Below are 9,386 nucleotides of genomic sequence, written 5' to 3'. Positions count from 1 at the left end.
TTGCTGTAAAGGGAGGGTGTCAGAGGAGAACAGAGTCGAGAAAGCCCCCCCCCCTTTTTAATATGAGAGAAATAACAACATATTTCTACCTTTGTTAGGAAAGATCTTCTAGCACGGGGAGAAATTAATAGATATTTTAATAACAATGAACGTTTATTAAGCACAGTTTCATGCTCCTCGCACTGTGTTTAATGTTACACATGAATTATTTCCCATACAACATTTCCTCCTTGCCGCAATCCTAGAGAAGGTGCTGCTATTACCTCAAATTTATAGACAACAGAGCTTGAGTGCTGAAAAATGAACTAATGAACAGCCCATGCGATGGGAGACATCCTCGAGTCGCCTCCAGAACTCAAGCTCTTGACTCCTGCCTGGCAAACCTAGCTGTCGGGCTCCCTGCATGTGGGACACCCTTCCAAATGCTTCAGGTTTTTTGGTGCTCAACTAGAAGAGATGAAATGACTCAGAACTGCCCCAAAGAAACCCACAATCAATTAAAAGTCATCATGACGATAGCAGTATTGTAAAGTTTCCCTGCTTACAACCGAAAGAAAAGCTTCTGGATATCTTGCTCTTCACTCTGTCATTCCCAGCACAAGATTGCTGTTGCACAGAACTGCGTATTGCCTGGAATATCCTGGGTATTCAGTCTGGCTGTGTGCCTCCTGTTGCACTGTCTGCAAGGCACAGTCTCTTTGATTCCTTTAAACATGCTCCCTTCCTTTGCTACTGGCCTTGATACTCAGATGTCTTCCCTGCCTCTTTCTCTTAGAGGGCCCCCCTCTGCACAACCGCTTTAGGATGCATGACCGGTCCAGCTCAGTATCTGCTGGTGGACATTGCTCTAACAGTCTGTATCCTTGGTAGAAGTAAAAGGAAATTGCTGAATAGTTTCCCCCCAAACTTCACATCCACCCCGAACCTTAGAATGTGACCTTATTTGGAAATGGGTCTTTGCAGGTAGAATGGCAAAGTTACAGATGAGTCATGTTGGATTGGTGGGGCAGGGTGGTGGTGGGGCTACTCCAATGACTGTTGTCCTTGTAAGAGAGAACAGAGACACAAGACAGACCCTCAGAGAGGATACCATGTGACTATGGAGTTAGAGATTGGAGTGACGGACACAGCCACAAGTCCAGGAACACCAAGGATTTCTGTCAACAACAGAAGCCCAGAAGAGGCAAGGAAGGGTCCCTCTGTAGAGTCTTCAGAGAGAGCATGATTCTGCTGACAGCCTTATTTCAGATTTCTAGCTTCCTGAGCTGTGAGAGGATAAATTCCTATTGTGCTAAAGCACCATTTTTCTGGTAATGTGTTATGGCAGCCCGAGAAAACTAATCAAGTACCCATTGGTCAGAATTTGGTAGCACAGCTGTGAGATAATGTAGGTCAGTCAGTTTACTTTAAAGATGTGGAAGGTAAAGCCCAAGAAGGGCAAGGGGTTTGTCCAAGATCACACGGCTACTGAATTTCAGGCCCCGTGTCTGTTTGGTTCACACTGCATCCTCTGTAACCTGGAACACTGCCTGGTACCTAATAGGGTACAAATGTTGATTTGTTGAATGAATGAATGAATGAATGAATGAATGAGTCCCTGGATCAGGGTTCCTTCAAATCATGTTCTCGTGACTTGCTAAGCTTAAAACCAACACTACTTTTTCTAAATTGGCAATTCCTTTTCTCCCAGTGTTCAGAATAACACCTATCAGCTATGGATTGATTTTTGTTGTTGAAAATATCAAGGTTTCTTGGAGAACTAGTCAGAGAAAATTTCTAATATTGAACCATAATGCTTTGTAGGTTTCCCTTTACTACCTAAAAAGGACTTTCCTGTTCTACCAGACATTCCTCTTAAATAAGGGCCCAAGTATCCTAAAAACAGTGCCATCTAAAATTTACTAATATTGTACCAACCCATTGAGTCTAGTTATATTTAGCCTAAGGCCTTGGGGATAAATTCTTGACTGGTTGTTCACAAGGATAAAGGCAATATGACTGATAGCCTCCATTTAAGTTAACCATGCTATGTCAGATATTTGTTAAGGACTTTGCTATGTTATTACCTATCTTCACAATAAAGATTAATGATACCTTTCGAGGTATTGATTGTACCTATGTTGTCCCATAAGACAGCCACTTCATGGAAGGAGCTCTTTTTGGAGGTCTGGCATCAGCAGTGACAAGCTTATGGCTTCGTGAACATATAGGAGGATGCTATTCTGCGTTTTAAAACTCCTGAGAACTTATTTTACAGATAAAGTCCCTCAAGTGTGCAAAGATATATGTCCAGAGACATTTGTTACAAATATGTTATAAGAGCAAAAGCTTGGAAAAAACTAAGATTCCCATCAACAAGGAGTGGTTAAAGGGTACATTACATTAATATAATACCGGAGTCATTTAAAAGAATGAGGCAGATCAATAGGTATTGCTATGGAAAAATGTCCGAGATATAGGGTCTGAACAGTTCCATTTGCGCATGGTTCTATTTTGGTAAGATAAACACAATGATATAAAATACAGATAGGAAGGAAGGTGAGAAAGAACTCTATAATGTTACTTGCGTAAACTAAAGACAATTATGTAGAATAGAAAGGGAGGAAGGGATAGAAAGGAAGGAAGGAAGGGATAACATTTCTGGAAGGGTGTATAAAATACTGCTAATATATGGGGAGTATTACCAGGAAGCAGGGTGTGGGAAACAAAGAAAAGATACCTTTTTTTTTTTTTTAACTAAAAGGCTTCTATACTGTTCATATTTTAAAATAATATGCATGCATTAAACTTATCATTTAAACCGCAGTTATTTGAAAATAATAAGAAAAATAGATGGTATGTGACTTGTTATTAACACCCTCGGGGTCTGCAAAGAGAGCATAAAGAAACCAAGCAAGCAGATTTCTGCACTGATGCTCAGAAATGAAGACAACGTTGGCTCTTAGCAGAATTTATACTGCTACATACAAGCTCAGGTTAATAACATGCTCAGAATAGATAGACCAGGGATAGCAGCACAGCATACATGCAAAACAGAGTCGGCCAAGCTGTTAGAGGAAAGATATTCCAGAGCACAAATGTTGGACAGATGGATGGTGCAAGATGCTTCCCAAAATGTTACTAAGTCTCAAAAGGATCCAGAAAAGTATAACATGTAGCATGAGTTCTTAATTCATAAGAGATCTCTTTTTTTTTTTTTTTTCCAGAAGGAAGCACTCACACCCAAATTCTTTCTCCTGTTTTATTGGGCTAATGAGTGAGCCATCCGCTATTAAGCTATTAAGAGTGATCTTAATATTTACTGACTGCTTTCTGTGTGCCAGGCGTTTTAGCCATCACAGCCATTCCTTGAGGCAGGGTTTTCACAAATAGGTAAAGTGATGCCCGAAGGAGTTGAGTAACTTAAGGTCACTTGGTGAGTAGGTGGTGGGGACCCCTTTGGACCTTCTGCCCTCTAAGTTTTGTGCATCTCAGCATTCCCGTGGGTGGAGGGCATCATCTTGTTCTGGAGGAGAGGAAACTAAGGTCCATAGTAGGGAACAGAATTCCCCAAGGCCAGGGTACAGGTAGAGGCTGAGACAGGCCTGGACTCAGGCGTTTATTCCCAGCGCATGTTCATCCATCGTCACAAACTTCTCCTTAGGCCTTAGGTAGATAGCAGATATTTCAGACAACGTTGAATGGAATTCAACTGGTCTCTTACATGAACGATATTTTAATAGGCTTCCAACAATGAGGTTCCTTTCTGAAACTTGCACCTTCCAAACCTGAATATCTACCTCTCGATTTTTGCACTATACCTATGACCCTGAACACCAACTGCTAATTCCATAGTTTGTGGAAGGTGGATTACTGTGGCACCACGCTATTTTAACTTCGTCTGAACCAAAAATATGTGTGAAAGCACAAATGGGTTTAGTGGTTACTTAATTTTCTTATAACACATATTTTGAAGGGTAATGTTGACCAGGTTTAAAAACAATTTGTTTTTATTTTTTTTTTTAAATTTTTTTTTTAACGTTTATTTATTTTTGAGACAGAGAGAGACACAGCATGAACAGGGGAGGGGCAGAGAGAGAGGGAGACACAGAATCCGAAACAGGCTCCAGGCTCTGAGCTGTCAGCAGAGAGCCTGACGCGGGGCTCGAACTCATGGACTGTGAGATCATGACCTGAGCCGAAGTCGGACGCTCAACCGACCAAGCCACCCAGGCGCCCCAAAAACAATTTGTTTTTAGAAGGAAGACTTGAATTCCTAGCCTGGGCCTGTGGGAGGAGGGACCTACAACTGGGCCCATAGGACTCTCTCTGCAGCATTATCAGGAGTGATGCTGGTGTTGTTTTGTCTGCTCAAATGCACTTTGGCTCTCACCATTCACAGCCCCTACACCTGTTTCCCCATCTTCCAGCAACACTCTTGCCCTGAGCAACTTCTTTGTAGGAATCCCCTTAAAGACCCTTTCTTTGGGGAGGGGGGTGCTTTCTAAGCACCAGGGGAAGAGTTTGAGACTCCTGTCCTACTTGTACTTACTTGATCACCGTCATCTTCCCCATCAGACTGTGGGCTCTGGGAAGGCAGGGACCACATTTATCTTGTTTATCACCCTGTGGGAATAGTCCCCAGTAACCAAGTTGCTGGTGCTAGATGTTGATTAAATCAGTGACAGAAGAGACAAAACCCTTGCAATACAAGAGATCTCAGAAAGCATAATAGTTCTACATTTCTGTGATTTTGGAGTATATCACTATTTTATATCCAAATATAATAATATAAGCTTATAATGATGTCCCCAAGTTAGTGACAAAAAAGGCTCTGTTTAGTGTGCTTGCCGGAGAAAGTGGCACTGAAATTCATTTGAAGACTATTTCCATTAAAACAGTCAAATTGAAAAAAGTCTTCTTACAATGGGAGCATTAACTATCTTAAAAAAAACCAAAACACTTAGCAAAATACCTATTGATGCCAGATAAACAAAGTATTACTCTACTTTGAATTAATGTAAGCTGTATTTATGAATTTTTATATTACAAATGGGTACATTTCATTTTCCCCCATCTTATGCAGTCCCCAGGAGGTTCACGGGTAATAAAACAAATGAATTTCTTTCTCCATTAGGCTGTCATTGCCACGTTCAAATGGCTCCTTGCCCATACACTCCAACATTCTTCTCATAATAAGTGGTAAGGCCTTCAGCTTTCTCATTTATCTTAACCACCTCCTTTGTGTTTTAGGAGAGACAAGTAGTATAATACCTTCAATCTATATCTGGGAAGGAGGTAAGTTGAGTCAAAGATGCCAAATGATTTAACTTCACATAATCATTCAGTATTCACCCATCCATCTTTATCAAGGATGCAACAAATATTTAGTGATTGCCAACTTGGTGCCAAGCTCTGTTTTAGTTGTTGGAAATATGATAGGAAAGAAGATACGTAAGGTCCCTGTTTTCATGTAATGGAAACTCTAGATGGAGGAAATAGATGATAGACAAGTAAACAAAGAAATGAAAAAATTAATATCAAATAGTGCTGTAGACTGAATGTTTGTATCCTCCAAAATTCATGTGTTGAAAACCTACCCCCTAACGTGATCATACTAGAAGGTATAGCTTTGGGGAGATGATTAGGTCGTGAAAGTGAAGCCCTCATGAATGGAATTAGTACCCTTATAAAAGAGGCCCCAGAGAGGTCTATCACCCCTTTGCACCTCGTAAGGACACCACAAGAAGGCAACCATCTATAAACAAGAAAGTGTGTTCTCACCAGACACCCAATCTGCTGGCACCTTGATCGCAGACTTCCCAGCCCCCAGAACTGTGAGAATTCCTGTTGTCTAATCTACCCAGATTATGGTATTCTGAGACAAACAATGATAAACACTGTGATGAAAATGAGAGTTATGTAACCCCAACTCTAACCCTAGCCCTGGGTGCACCTACTGTTATGGGGTCAGGGAGGCCTCTCTGAAATGGGGACAAATGAGCTGAGATCTGAATACCAAGAAGAAGCCAGTGAAGGGACCATGTGGGGGAAGATCATTGTAGGTGGAAGGAACAACAGGATCAAAGGTTTGAGGTGGGAGCAAGCTTCGTGTGTTTGAGTAAGGAGGTCAGGATGGATGGGTTGTAATGAGTGAGTTGGAGAGTAGTAAGTGCTCAGCCCAGACACATAGGAAAGGCCTACCTCATACCAGGTCTATAGGCCGTGGTAAGGAGTTTGGATTCTTTTCTAGAATTTTCTTCTAGTGATGGGAAACACAGTAAAATATAAGAGGATGACGTGGTGTAACTTATGCTTTTGAAAGCTCATTCTGGTTGCAGTGTGGAGAATGAATGGCCTGGGGAAAAGAGTAGAAGCAGGGAGTTCAGAGGGGCCCCAAATAGCACAGGCCAGAGTTGATAGTGTCTTGCACTAGGATGGTGTCAATGGAAGTAGAGAGTAGTGGGTGGATCGGATATATGTTTTCTGAAGTGACACAACAGAACTTGCTGATCTACTGGATATGAAGAGTAAGGCAAATTGAGTCAAGGATGACACAGGTTTTTGGCTTGAGCAAATGAGTAGATGGTGCCATTTGCTGAGAGAAGATGGTGGGGGTAGAAACTGCTGTATTCTTTTGTTATCAGGGCAGGGAATCAAAAAATCTGTTTTGAGCATATTAATTTTGAGATGCCTTTTAGAGATGCCTGGCCAAGTGGAGATGCCAAGTAGGGAGGTGTTAGATCCATGAGTCTGGAAGAGAGCATTGAGAGCTGAAAATAACCATTTGGGAGTCACCAGTGTGAAGGTGGCATTTAAAACTTTGAAAGTGGGTGATGCCACCAAAAAGTGTTGGAGAAGGGGCAGGCACACCTCCCAAGCCCTCATCCCTGGGTCCCAAGCTGACCAATGGTCATGGTCAAATACCATAACACAAGAGTTTCACCCCTCCTGTTGCATTAAATTAAACATTTACTGTCTCTTCTACACGAAAGGTGTTACCCTAGGGAATAGGGGCTACAAAGGTTGGTGACTAATACATGATGCCATCTCTCAAGTTGCTCACAAACTGGCAAGGAAAGAGTAACTATAATATAAAGGGAAGGATATGTTAACGTATCTCTGAGGGAGTGGAAGGGTCCTTAAATGATAAAGGAGACAGATTGGGAGCAGATTACGGAGGGTCAAGAAATTGGATTTGTTTTCTGCTTAGATGATAGGACATCAGTAAAGATTTCTGAGTTCCACGATCATATTAATCCATTTCCTTCCCATCCTTGACTCCTTCACCCTTCTGCTTCTAGCCCAAATCTCACCCCAACCACAAAGTGCTGCCCATCCTCCACTACCACTGACTTTTCGTCTTTAGCTCTTTTGCATTTCTTACCTGGTGCTAATCCATTTAGCAATTGATGACACACTCTCTTTCAGGTGGTTTATTGTAGAAACATCTGACCTTTCTACTGATCTTTAAATTCCTTCTCAATGGGATCTATGACTTAGATCCATAGTTTCTTGCTCAGGGATAGGAACATAGTAAGTCCTCAATCAATGCCTATTTTTTTAAGTGTCACTTCTTTAGGGAATTCTTCTCTGACCTCTGATTAGATCAGGCTTCTCAGTTCTAGGCTCTCATGGAATCGTTTGCTAGCACACTTCCCAGTTTTTAATTATATACCCTATGTGTAACTATTTGAATAGTTTCTGTCTTCCCATGGGCTGAACTTCCCAAGAGCAGGGATCGTCTCTGATTTTGTTTATGGTAGTGTCCCTACTTTGTGTGCAACAAACATTTGTTGAAAAATTGAACAGGCATGGCCTTTTGTGCCCAAGGGGTCATGGAGTTTGAGTAGAGTAGCCTCAGGCTTGGTCCAACTGTCTGCCTGCAGTTTCTGAAAGAGCAGAGATTCACAGAGCAAAACTGCTGCACAGAGGGAGTTTCTACTGATGAACTTCCCTTCTGCTTAGGGACAAACTATTTCCCAGGGGGTGGCTCTTCTATTGGAAGGAGGCCCCTCGAAGGCTGATGTATCATCACTTAGGGCACTTGAGTCCTGCCTCTTGCATGGCTGAGCAGGAGGCAAAGAAAAGTTCCCAACTGTCAGGAAGAATAAGCATGCTGGCAGTGGCCACATATCTTCCAGGCAGATGGAGCGACATATGTATATTTACATATATATTTCCTAATCAATAGGTTCCAGCGAAAACATGAAAACTCAAGAACATGATTGGAATTTAAGGAACTCTGAAGGAGTTTGATTCCTTAAAGAAAATTAGCACAGTCATTTTTTTGTTTGTTTGTTTTTGTTTTTGTTTTGTTTTGTTTTTAGCTGCAGATGACTTCAGGACAAAATAGTGCTATTGAATGATCAAACATTTCTCCCTAAATATGTAAAATCTTTTCTTCCAAATTAGGTACTTCTAGCATTTCTTCATTAAAAAATGCATTTCTGGGACCAGCCAAAACAGGCTTTGAAATCTAATCATATTTCTGGCCCCTGCCTTCTTCTCTCTCTCTCACCTCACCAGCCACACAGGCTGGCCTATTTCTTCTCTTTCTCTAATAGGCCAACCTTGTTCCCTAGGACCTTTGTCCTTGCTTGTTCCTTTAGCTGGAATGCCTCTTCCACCAACCTTTGAATGTCTGGATCCTCATCAGTTGGGTCCCAGCCCAATGCCTTCTTTGGAGAGGGTTCTCTGACTCTGATTAAAGATACCACTTGCCGGTCACTATCATTGTGGTGTCTCTGGCCCCTGGAGGCGCTTGCAAATAGCAGGTAGTTTCAGTTAACATGTTAATGAATTACTAGATTAAGACAATTATGCCTCAGTAGAATCTTATAACTTGTCTGCCTGCCATTTGAGCCATGTGTATTGGAGACAATATAAGTGATGGCTTGAGGGTTTAGACTAAGATTTACTGCTTCTGATTCTTGATTTGTTGATGCATGTGAATATCTTCAAGGAACATGGCTTGCAACTTTATCCACTACAGAACCACATCTTGTTCCTGTAATTCATGGGAAGGTGACCTTGCCGCACATTACCAGCTGCCTACAGCTTCCATTCTTACCCTCCTTTCTTAGTAATAGAACCCTTTAAGGCAATGTATCCAGTTAAAAAAAATACACATATGCCTCTCCCCAGGTTTTCTGACAGTTAGGACAGGTAGCCATGTAGTCCAGATCTGGCAGCTGAGTAACAGGAGTCAGGTGAGGAGGCTTCAGGAAAGCTGTCATCTTGATAAAAAGGTAGACTCACTGCTATGTGTCTTTGCCCTTTGCCCTTCTAACCTTCCCCCTGCCTGCAATATAGACATGTTACTGAAGGTGAAGGAGCTGTCCTGTGTAGCAGGTGTTGTCAGTGTTCCATCCATAACCCCTTGACACTCACCATTCCTATATTCA

Source organism: Panthera pardus, unplaced genomic scaffold, assembly GCF_024362965.1.
Source record: "Panthera pardus isolate Hobbes unplaced genomic scaffold, ASM2436296v1 HiC_scaffold_2, whole genome shotgun sequence".
Taxonomy (NCBI): domain Eukaryota; kingdom Metazoa; phylum Chordata; class Mammalia; order Carnivora; family Felidae; genus Panthera; species Panthera pardus.
This window is presented reverse-complemented; position numbering follows the sequence as displayed.